The 12,605-nt window shown below is 34.4% G+C and overlaps 1 protein-coding gene across 2 annotated transcripts in view; it reads left to right on the forward strand.

Annotated features, from left to right (window-relative positions):
• LOC141398746 (uncharacterized) overlaps nt 1-12,605 on the forward strand; it is a 640,964-nt gene that overhangs the window by 99,591 nt on the left and 528,768 nt on the right. The window lies entirely within an intron of this gene.

Below are 12,605 nucleotides of genomic sequence, written 5' to 3' on the forward strand. Positions count from 1 at the left end.
CTACTTTAGCAAAATTTTGTTGAGTTGACAATTTGTTTTGTTTAAATATTAAACACAAGAAGTTTCTCAATCACTTTTTCAACATTTGTTGGTGTTGTTGTTCTGAATATTTCTACTTGAATATTCCAAGACGTACATAAGTATTTGTTCTTTATATGCAAATGTGTCTGCCAGAAGAGGAATTACATACAAAGTGAAGAGTTACCAGGAGGATTAGTTGTCTGTCTGAATGGCTGCTTGGTTGTGCTTGTTTGAGATCCTCTTTCAATGACATGCAAATAAAATTTAATCAAAATCGGAAATTTTAATACACCGACAAACATGAGCATGACATTGAGAGTAGTTGAACTGAAGAAGATGTTTTGTATTTGAAGTTTTTTAATGAATATGCTTAAGATTATTCTCTCATCATAACCAAGGGGGTGATTAAGCAAGCTATCGTATAGGAAATTCTTGAATGAATGATGTTAATCTGTGCAAAAGTAATATGACTAGAAATGTGTAATTAGTTATAGACACTGACATTGTACTCTCGGAGATAAGTAGACAGAGAGCAATGGAAGAGTTAATTATCACGCAAACGATTTGTTAAATAAACGGAAGTCTGTACGAGTGTTACACGTCAGTCACTATTCGAAAATCTAAATAATCATCATCACTCTTGTCACCACCAGTGAAGGCCGACACATTACTAGACATGAATATCAAACGAGAGTCTGGTTAAACTCAAAACAAAAGTGGTTTGAATAGTTTAGCTAAGTGGACTTATCGGCCAGAGAGCTTTTGAAAAATCGAAAAGCATGTACATTTTTAATTTTTAATATTTTAAAAATAACAAATATTTTAAATAGTTTTAAATCGTTGGAAAAATATTTTTTTAATAATTTCCAAATATTTTTAAATTGTCAAATATTTCTTAAATAATTGTCAAATATTTTTAAAAAAGTTTTAATTTTTTTAATGTTTTTTTAAAATGTTTAAATAATTTTTATGTTTATTCTTGGGTGCCACCGTGGTGCAATGGTATGCACACTAGAGTTATGACTTTTTGACATTTTTTCGCAAAACTGATTTCCTGTAGCAGGGATGAATGAACTTTTGTCTAATAATCACTACGCTATCGTTTATTCCATTGAAATATAAAAAAAGTTCACGCACAAATCGATTTTAAAAATATAATTTTTTGAAAAAATGTATGAAATGAATTTTTTTTTCAAAAATTATTTTCTGTTGCACGAATGAATAAATATAAGCCTACTTATAACTATAATAATGTTTATTTCATTCAAATATTGAAAAGGGTCATGCACAAACCACTTTGAAAAAATTTTAAATTTTTTGTTTTTTGTTAAAACAGTATATATTATATATAAAAGCGTTTACGACATTTTTACGATTCTCAGAATTGAAGAAAATTAGTGAGAAATAAATGTTATGTCAGTTTTATTATCTCAAGTGACTCTAAAGTTTATTTTCAATTGTATATCTGCTTGCAGTGACTTCAAAAATTGTCCATAATTTTGATAAATTCAAATTTCAAAATCATTTTGTGCGTGAGGTTTTTTCACCGAATCACCTTATAACTATGACTTTATGTAATCTTATGGCAAAACTCATCACACTATGATACAGGGATATGAGGTTGTAAAAAAGTCATAACCCTAATGCACACCCGCCTTGCACGCTAAAGGCCGTGTGTTCGATTACCAGGCCAGGCAACAGTGATTTTGGCGACATTTCTTGAGTATTTCAGCCATATAAAACTTCTCAAGAAACGGTGTCTAAGGACACGCCGTTTGGACTCGGCAATAAACAGTAGCTCCCATATCATTGAGCTAATATGAATCAGGATGCACTCATTGATATGAGAGTAGTCTCCCTTGTCCCATCTGGGATGTTTGTAGAACAATTATTATTATTCTTTAAAATATTAAAAATTTTAAAATATATTTTTTTTGGATATTTTTAAAACATTTTATAATTGTCAAACATATTTTTAATAGTTTTCAAATATTTGTAAAACTTTTCTTAATTTTTAAAACATTTTAGATATATTTTTATTTGATAAATAAAATTATTCTTTGAGCTTGAGGTCAACAGTTGTTTATTTTTACTTTTTTTAATTTTCATTTAATTTTAGTTTTTTAATTTTATTCTTTTAATTCAAATATTCGAATATAAATTTGATTTTGGATATTTTTAAATAAAATATTATTTTTAAATAATTTTTAAAATATTCGTAAATAATTGCAAAAAAAATTTCAATTAATTTTTAAATATCTATTTATTTTTTTAATTTTTATTAAAAATTAAAAAATTAAATATTTATATTTTAAAATATTTAATTTTTTTCGATATGTTTAGATACTATTTTAAAAGTTTAAAAAATTAAAAGAATTACGAATATTTTAAATAATTTTAAATTGTTGGAAAATTTTAAAATTAAATGATTTTTAAATATTTAAATGTTAAAACATTAAAAACAATTTGTTTTTTTTTTAAATAGTCAGGCTTAATCCCATTGTTGTTGCTTTAATATTTTAAAACAACTAATTTATTAGTGGAACAAGTTTGACATTGTTCGCCAAGGGTAAGGCAGGAAAGACTAGTTTCGATCCTCGCCACAGGATCTCATTAGTTTCCTTGTTTCTTGTTTGTGGATATTCTCCACTGAAGTTATTAAACACCTTTATAGTTCGAACTGATGATTGATGTTTGGGTATAAACAGTTTTTTGTTGAAGATGTTATTGAAAAATTAATTCGGTGGAGACACAAACAAGAAACAAGGGAAGTGTTGAGATCCTGAGGGTCGAAACTAGTCTTCCCTGCTTTTTTTTTTAGTTATTTTTAAATAATATTCTAAAATATTTTCTTAAATAATTGCCGAATATAGTGTAAATAATTTTCAAAAATTGCATTTAATATCTTTTAATTTTTTTTTTCTAAAGCTTAACAAATAAATATTTTTATGTTTATATTAAAATATTTAATTTTTTTCTTATTTTTAAATATAATTTTAAGTTTTTTATTTTTGAAAAAATTTCAAATATTTTTAAAGTATTTTCAAAACATTTCATATATATCAAAGTGTATAAACTTTTCTTAGACTATAAGATTGACCCCAGCAAAAATTCGGATCCAGTAGTCATTACGTAACCCATTACAAAGTAATGTAAACAAGCTTCTTTTCCCATTCCAAGTAATCTGAAAAGTAATGGGATACTTCTTAAAAAAATTACAAGGCAAGCCTACTTAATTTGCTCCTCACTAAGTAATGAGGACGGTGGCACAGTGAGTTTGTGTCCGACTATAAATCCTAGGGTTGTGTGTTCAAAGCTCACTGTTGGCACGCGAGGTTTTTTAATTAAAAAACAAGTAAAAAAGCGTTAAGTTCGGCCGGGCCGAACTTTTCATACCCCACACCATAAAATATTCTGAACTGAAATGGAATAATTAATTCGGGAGGCCCTTTTTATGGTGCCTATATCTAACTGTGTATGTTGACAATTTTTGGTGGGCTAGAAACTGGGAGGTACCGTTATATAGGGGTTATAATAAAACATGGACCTATTTTGACAGTTTTTGATGGGAGCCTTTAATGTCAAATAACTCCTAATTCGGTTAAAAATTGTAGCTAGAATCCTCAAAATACCGAAAATCGGTACATAACGTGGGAACTTCAAATGTCATTAACAGCTAGTTCGGAGGTATGTGGGCTATACGAAAATATGAACTTAAATGAACAATTTTTGTTGCAGAATTTTTGATGGCTTGTAAATGTCAAATTACGGAAAGTTCGTCCAAAAATAAAGCTAAACCAAAACATGGACCTACGTTCTGTTAAAAATGTTAAGTAAAATATTGGGGCTATGTTGAAAATTGTTGATGCAGATGTGTGGTGACCACTACAACCTTCAAATGTCAAATTACAGTTAGCTAAAATTGCCAAATTACTGAAAACTGGGAGGTACCGTTATATGGGAGCTATATCCGAACATGGACCTATGTTGTAGCTAAAATATCAAATTACTGAAAATCGGGAGGTACTTTTTAAATGTCAAATGTTTAAATTACAGATAATTCGGTTAAAACTTGTAAACGTGGACCTATGTTCATAATTTTTTCGAATATAAGTTTTTTGGTCACTAAGAACCCTAAATATCAAATTATATCTAATTCGGTCTAGAAATGTGACTTAAATGGGATGGGGGCTATTCCAAAATATGGAGCTATGTCCACTAGTTATATAAGTTTATTGACATTTAAGAACCCTAAATGTCAATTTATAGCTAAATCCCAAAATTTCAATTTTGGTGGAGAGGTGTGGTGACCACTAAGAACTTCAAATGTCAAATGTTCAAATTACAGCTAATTCGGTTAAAACTTGTAGGTAAAAATCTCAAAATACCGAAAATCGGGAGGTACCGTTATATGGGGCTATAACAAAACATGTACCTATGTTCATAATTTTTTCGAATATAAGTTTTTTGGTCACTTAGAACCCTAAATAGCTAATTCGGTCTAGAAATGTAGATAAAAACGTCAAAATACCGTAAATCGGGGGGTACCGTTATATGGGGACTATACCAAAACGTGTAACTATGTCCACAAGTTTTGTTATATAAGTTTATTGACACTTAAGAGCCCTAAATGTCAAATTATAGCTATATCGGTCTGAAAATGTAGCTAACAACGGCAAAATACCGTAAATCCGGGGGTACCGTTATATGGGGGCTATACCAAAACGTGGACCTATGTCCACAACTTTTGTTATATAAATTTATTGACCCTTAAGAACCCTAAAAGACACATTTTAGCTTAATTGGTCTGAAAATGTAGCTAAAAACGGCAAAATACCGTAAATCGGGGGGTACCGTTATATGGAGGCTATACCAAAACGTGGACCGATATAGCCCATCATCGAACTTGACCTGCCTGCAAACAAAAGACGCCTTTTCCCAAAATTTCAGCGTTCTATCTCCATTTTTGTGGATGCTAGAGTGATTATCACAGACGGACGGACGTGCACAGATCGACTCAGAATTTTACCCTGATCAAGAATATATACATATACTTTATAGGGTCGCAAATGAGTATTTCAATGCGTTACAAACGGAAAAACAAACTTAATATACCCTCCATACTATGGTGAAGGGTATAATAACAGTTCGTGGTGCACATGTGCACTGTACATTTAAGTTCTTAAGCAACCCTTAATGTTCGTGTGCGTGGCATAGTATGTAGTGTCTTTGGCTAGAAATCAGAGGGTTCGTGTGTTCAACTCGCACAGCGAGCGAAATAAAATAAAGTAAAATAAAAGTAAGAAAGTGTGATGAAATGAAAAAAAATCTCTCTCAACTGTTCAAAAAACAGAATTTTTTTCAACTTACTTTTCAAGTTCTAGTGAACACAGAATAACTAGTTATTCTAGTGGTCATAAAATAACTACAAACTGAGTGCGACATGCCCTTGTAAAAATAATGGGGAAGAAAGGGGGTTTGCGAGTAGTTACGGCTGTCAAAAATCCCTTACAAAACCCATGATTTTGGGAGGACTTTTTTGCTGGGACTGATTGAAACTCGTATAATTCCGGCTTCAAACTGTCAGCATCCATTTTAGGTAGATGTGGTGGCAATAATTGTAATAAATGAAATATATTTAAAATATTTGAATAAATTTTAAAATATTTTGTAAACAATTGCAAAATACTTTTCTGAAAGTTTTTAAAAAATTTTAAATATTTTTTTAAAGATTTTCAAATATTTTTAAGTTATATTATAAAATAATTTTTTTTTGTAAAATTTTTAAATAATTTTTAAATATAATTTTATTTTTTATATTTAAACAGTTTTAAATATTTTTGAAAATTTTTAAACAATAACTTCACAAACTTTTCATATCTTAATATATCTTTATGTTTAATATATGTATGTATATACTTTTTAAATATATTTTTATATACATATATGTATAAAATATTTTTTAGGAATATTATAAAATTGTTGGTAAAATATTTTTTAAATAATTTTCAAATATTTTTAAAACACTTTTTGAATATATTTATTATGTTTATACATATTTTAAAATATGTTTATTTTGTAACATTAAATATTTTTAAAAATATTTTAAATAATGTTTAAAATAATTGTCTAATTAAATTTTTTAAAATATTCTTAAACTTTTTAATTATTTTGTATGTTTATATTTTAAAATCTTTAAATTTGCATATATTTAAATAATTTTTATATATTTTAAACTATTATTTTAATATTTAAATATTTATGTATATTTTCAATTTTTTTTGAAGATTTTTCAAACATTTTTTTAATACTTTCAAATCATTTCATATCTAAATATATCTTTAATCTTTAATATATTTTTAAATAATTTTTTATTAATATTTAAAAAATATTTTTTGAAATATTTTAAATATTTTTAAATTGTTGATAGAATATTTTTTAAAATTTTTAAAAATAGTTTTAAAGATTTTTAATTTTTTTTAAATTTTTTTTTGTTTATATTTTAAAATATAAATATTAAAATTGCATTTGAATATTTTTAAAATATTTTAAAAAATTTTCAAATATTTTTTAAATAATTTTCAAGCAATTTTAAAAACATTTTATATATATTTTAATTTTTTTACATATTTTCAAATATTTTTATAGGATATGTTTAAATAATTGTTTAACTATTATTGTATTATTTTTAATATTTAAACGTTTTTAAATATTTATGCATATTTTAAAATTTTTTAAAGATTTTCAAACATTTTTAAAATACTTTCTCTGCTAAATTTGACTATCTGACCAACAACGTCTAAAAATCACCAATTTATATTTCATTTTGTTGCATATTTAAAATTCAACTTCAAATATAATACCATTCCGACGTCAATTGCTGACATTGTGACAACTTTGCACCTACCATAACGAATTGTAATACCTACCCCAACCAACCAAAAAAATGAAATTGCACCAAAAATTGAAAGCTACGTTAAATGTCATGCAATGCAAATTTTCATTTCAAATTTCATGATGATGTTGCATTTTACATACGAGACAAGTTTGAATTTCAATTCCAACTATGCACACCCGCACGCACACCCTTCAAGAATGTTATGCGCATAACATATTTCAGTGTATTGGTGTATGTTCTATACATGTAAGTCAAAGGAAAGAATATATTCAATGACTTGATAAGATAACATCAAAAATTATTTTCTTATTCTGCTGCTACCACTTCTCACATCTAAGAGAAGTAAATTTTCCAAATGTTTTTTTTGCTGTACCATTACATTGGCAAATGTAAAACATGACAGAATTTAATGAATAACAAATAGGGAAGTTGTGTCTGTCGTATGTACTTCGTTGAACCAATTCTTCTTCAACAACGGAACTGTTGAGGTGTCTGTCACTTGGAAAGGTCGAGAATAACATACTCACTGCAACGTCTTACTCACTTAGTGTGAATATGGAAATTTCCTCAATTCAAAGTCATCAAAAGTCAGTGAGATGTACGAATTGTGATTCGTTATTTGATACATACGATTCATACGAACATACATAATATGTATATGTATGCATTGAAAGGAAATTATTTGTGGGGCAATTGAAAAGGTGCAGTGTATTGTAAGGGACTTGCATAGGAGACACCAAGAAAGTCCTAAAAACTTATTTAAACAAATTAATATTTTTAGGATTAAACAAAAGTAAAAATGTTTGGAGCAACCAGACAGACGACATTATTAAATATGGATTCTTTAAATATTTAAAAGTATAACCTGGGGAGCTGCCTTTAACTCCCGTTAATGGTAGTGAGCTAACACGTGCCGCGCGTTCACCCATAAGAACGTTTAAAATTTGGGTTTGGGCGCCGGGTTAGTGACCCTCCCCTAGAAAAAGCAGCCTACTATGAAAAAACAAAAGAAAAGAAAAACAATTCCCTCTAAAGTTGACGACCCCCGCAAACGTTTTAAGGACCATGATCTGCGAATCTGCACCTGGAATGTTCGCACTTTTTATAGAGAAGGTGCAGTTTACGCATTGGCAGATGTACTTGAAAAGTACAAGGCCGATAATACTGCCATACAGGAAATACGATGGATTGGGAAAGGCGTCACAACAACACCTAAAGGTGACGCACTGTATTATAGATGCCATGACGTAAAGCATGAGTTTGGTTGCGGATTTGTAGTTGGTCGGAGGTTAAACCACCTAGTCTCCAGCTTTACTTGCTACAATTCGAATAAAAGCAAAATTTTTCAACATCAGCTTTATTTGCGCTCATGCTCCCACTGAAGATAAGGACGAACAGACCAAATATATATTTTATGAGCGCTTAGAAGAAACATATGAAGGTTGTCCTGCCCATGACATTAAAATTATTCTAGGCGATTTTAATGCCAAAATTGGAGAGGAAAATATCCCAACAGTCGGAAAATTCAGACTCCACAATGAAACATCTGACATCTGATAGACTTCGCAGCGGCAAAAAACATGGTAGTTTGCACATCTCGACATCCATAAGGGTACCTGGCTGTCTCCAGATCAGAAAACTAGAAGTCAACTTAAGCACGTTGTGATAGATGGAAAACATTAATCGAGCGTGTTGGATGTGCGCTCGTTCCGACGAGCAAACATGGACTCGGACCACTACCTAGTTGCAGCAAAGGTACGCACCCGGTTAAACGTAGCAAACAAAGTACGAACAGAAACAACACGAAAGTTAGACATCGGTAAGCTGCAATCACAAAAGATAGCCACAGCATATTCCACCCAACTGCTTAATCAAAGCACTCCTTATCCCGATAATATATCAGCGCAAAGGCAAAGTATTGACCACTCCATGCAAACAGCCGCAAAATCCATGCTTGGATACCAGAGACCTCCACCAAGGAATCCATGGTATGATCAGGAGTGTCGTGCAGCTACCGAAGAGAAAAATGCGTCATATACGGCTACTTTACAATCCGTAGCAACGCGTAGCGCACGAGGGAGATATCGGGAGAAAAGGAGAGAGGAGAAACGTCTTTTCCGCAGGAAAATGAGAGAGATGGAAAAGCGGGAGTGTGAAAAAATCGAGATGTACAGGAGCCAGAATGAAGTCCGAAAGCTCTACCAAAGTGTGAAGCATCAAACTGATGGCTTTGGCACCTCTTCCCGTAGAGATCAGCAAGGTAACTTGGTAACTGATACAGATAATGTGCTCAGGATATGGAAAGAGCATTTTCAAACCTGTTGGTATCCAGCGAAGACGACGAAGATACCACAGATCCAATCCCAGAAGATGGTATTGACTGTATACCGCCCAGGCAAGATGAGGTAAAGATAGCAATAAACCGGTTGAAGAATAATAAGGCAGCAGGAGCCGATGGCTTACCAGCCGAGCTGTTCAAAACCGGAGACGACACGCTGATAAGGTGTATTCATCAGCTAGTTAGCACCATCTGGCAGGAAGAACGAGTACCCGACGATTGGAACCTGAGTATCCTGTGCCCCGTCCACAAGAAGGGAGATAAGACTGTATGCTCTAACTTTAGGGGCATAAGTCTACTCCCTATTGCCTACAAGATCGTGTCAGGGATATTGTGCGAATGACTAAAGCCTATGGTCAACGAGATAATTGGACCATACCAATGTGGCTTTAGACCTGACAAGTCCACCATTGACCAGATATTTACCCTGCGGCAAATCCTGGAGAAGACCCAAGAGATGCAGATCGACACCTACTACCTTTTTGTCGATTATAAAGCAGCCTTTGGCAGCCCGCTGCGTTCAAAGGTATTCCAAGCCATGTCTGAATTTGGTATCCCCGCAAAGCTCATCCGGCTTTGTAAAATGACTTTAACTGACACGAGGTCCTCAGTTAAAATAGGAAAGAACCTCTCCGAAGAGTTTGGTACCAAAAGAGGTTTCAGGCAAGGAGACAGCCTTTCGTGTGACCTTTTCAACAAACTGCTAGAAAAGGTTATACGAGAGGCAAACGTCAAAAGAAGTGGCACAATTTACACCAATAGTTACATGTTACTTGCTTATGCTGATGATATAGACATCATGGGCCGATCAGTCAAAGAAGTAACTGATACCTTTATGAAGGTCGAAGGAGAATCTGCTAAAGTGGGTCTGGCGGTAAACGGTGAGAAGACCAAGTTGATGGTGTCGACGCGCAATGCGTCCATTGAGCTTGGACCGACTGTGGAAGTTGGTTCCTATAATATTGAGGTAGTAAAAGACTTCGTCTACCTCGGCACCTCCGTAAACACAACAAACGACATCAGTTGTGAAATAAAAAGAAGAATTGTATTGGCCAAAAGGTGCTACTTTGGTTTAAGTAAGCATTTTTAAAACAAAGCCACATCTCGTCAAACAAAAGTAACGCTCTACAAAACACTGATACTACCCGTGCTGATGTATGGCTCCGAAGCCTGGGTACTTGCGCAAGCAGACATGGCAGTGTTTGGTGTGTTTGGGAGAAAAATTCTTCGAAAGATCTACGGACCAATCTGCGTTGACGGTGAATATCGACGTCGCATGAACCACGAGCTGTACCTGCTATACAACGACATCAATATTGTTAAACGTATCGAGATGCAGCGATTGCGTTGGCTAGGCCATATCATGAGAATGAGCGATGATGAGCCCGCTAAAAAGGCGTATAAATACGGACCCCTTGGCGTTGCACGCAGAATTGGCAGGCCAAGGAATAGATGGCGCAAAAAAGTGGATGATGAGATGAAAAGGCGCGGTATTCCAGAGAGCGAAGCAACAAATAAAGAGAAATGGAGATCTTTTCTTAGTTCGGCCTATGGAACAAATGTTCTGTAATCGACCAGCTAAGTAAATAAGTAATATTTTCTAAAATATATTTTTTTAATATTTTTAGAATATTATTTTAAATATTGTAACGTGACCGCTACATTGCAAAACCGCCCCTCTGATATTACATCCAGTATCAATACAAAGCTACCTCATCAGTGCATGCATAATCCCAACTTCACGAATAATTACAACTCCATTCATACATTATTTAAACTTCAGTGTATTTCCTGGTTGTCTCGCCTTACAAAAATTCTCATTCACTCCATAAACCCGGATGGATAAGATGTTTAGTTTTCGTCGCTGAATTTGTCGAGTGCTGGCGTTAAACGAAGTACAAGATAAGACGTGTGGCATTGTCCGCAGTCACTTGAACCGAACCTAGCAACAGCCGTCGGCCCTGCGATTCGTTCGCTCCTGTCGATCCGTTCGCTCCTTGCGACTTGTTCGCTCCTGTCGATTCGTTCGCTCCTTGCGATTTGTTCGCTCCTGTCGATTCGTTCGCTCCTTGCGATTTGTTCGCTCCTGTCGATTCGTTCGCTCCTGCGATTCGTTCGCTCCTGTCGATCCGTTCGCTCCTTGCGATTCGTTCGCTCTATTGCCTAACTATACCCGCCTCTTCTCTTTACAGAGTAGCAACCCGAAGACTACCGAGCCGAACTCAACACCCGAAGACTACCGAGTTGAACTCAACACCTGAAGACTAGCGAACCGAACTCAACACCCGAAGACTACCGAGCCGAACTCAACACCCGAAGACTACCGAGCCGAACTCAACACCCGAAGGCTACCGAGTCGAACTCAACACCCGTAGACTAACGAACCGAACTCAACACCCGAAGACTACCGAGCCGAACTCAACACCCGAAGACTACCGAGTCGAACTCAACACCCGAAGACTAACGAACCGAACTCAACAACCGAAGACTACCGAGCCGAACTCAACACCCGAAGACTACCGAGCCGAACTCAACACCCGAAGACTAACGAACCGAACTCAACACCCGAAGACTACCGGGCCGAACTCAACACACGAAGACTACCGATCCGACAAACAAACATTATTCCACAACATCCCATACGGGACAAGGGAGACTTCTCTCATATCAATGAGTGCACCCCGATTCATATTTAGCTCAATGATATGGGACCTACTGTTTATCGCCGAGTCCGAACGGCGTGTCTTAAGACACCACTTATGGAGAAGTTTTTCAAGGCTGAAATACTCAGAAAATGTCGCCAACATTACTGAGGGGTATTTTGCCACCGTTGAAAAATGTTTGATGTTGCCTGGCCGGGGAATCGATCCCCCGACCTTCTGCGTGCAAGGCGGGCGTGCATACCATTACACCACGGTGGCACCCGATCGGACAGCAATCCGAATAACGCCGAGCAGTGCGATACGCCAACAACGGGATCTACCGACCCATTGCCAATCCGAGTATTGCCGAGCGAGGGCTGACGATCAGAAGATTGCCGATTTAACTATTTCCGAGCCGAGTGTTATCGACCGACTGTCAACTACCAATCCCATCTTCTATCCGCCGATTACACCCTACTTCATACCGACCAACTCGAAGCGATTCCACCCGAGGTGTTCCCCAATTTTACCAACATATCAACTTATCTCCATATTATCTGAAACTAATGTTTACGAAATTATATAAATAAAACTCTGAAGCACAGTTCAATCGTGTCTCATCTTACTTAAGGTTTGTGGGTCCTTGAGTCGACCCTGGCAGCGGCTGAGTTAACCTCAGCCTTCGGTAAAACCACCTGTTGTAATA

The sequence above is a fragment of the Musca autumnalis genome, unplaced genomic scaffold, assembly GCF_047663935.1.
Source record: "Musca autumnalis isolate F117 unplaced genomic scaffold, ASM4766393v1 scaffold_3, whole genome shotgun sequence".
Classification (NCBI taxonomy): domain Eukaryota; kingdom Metazoa; phylum Arthropoda; class Insecta; order Diptera; family Muscidae; genus Musca; species Musca autumnalis.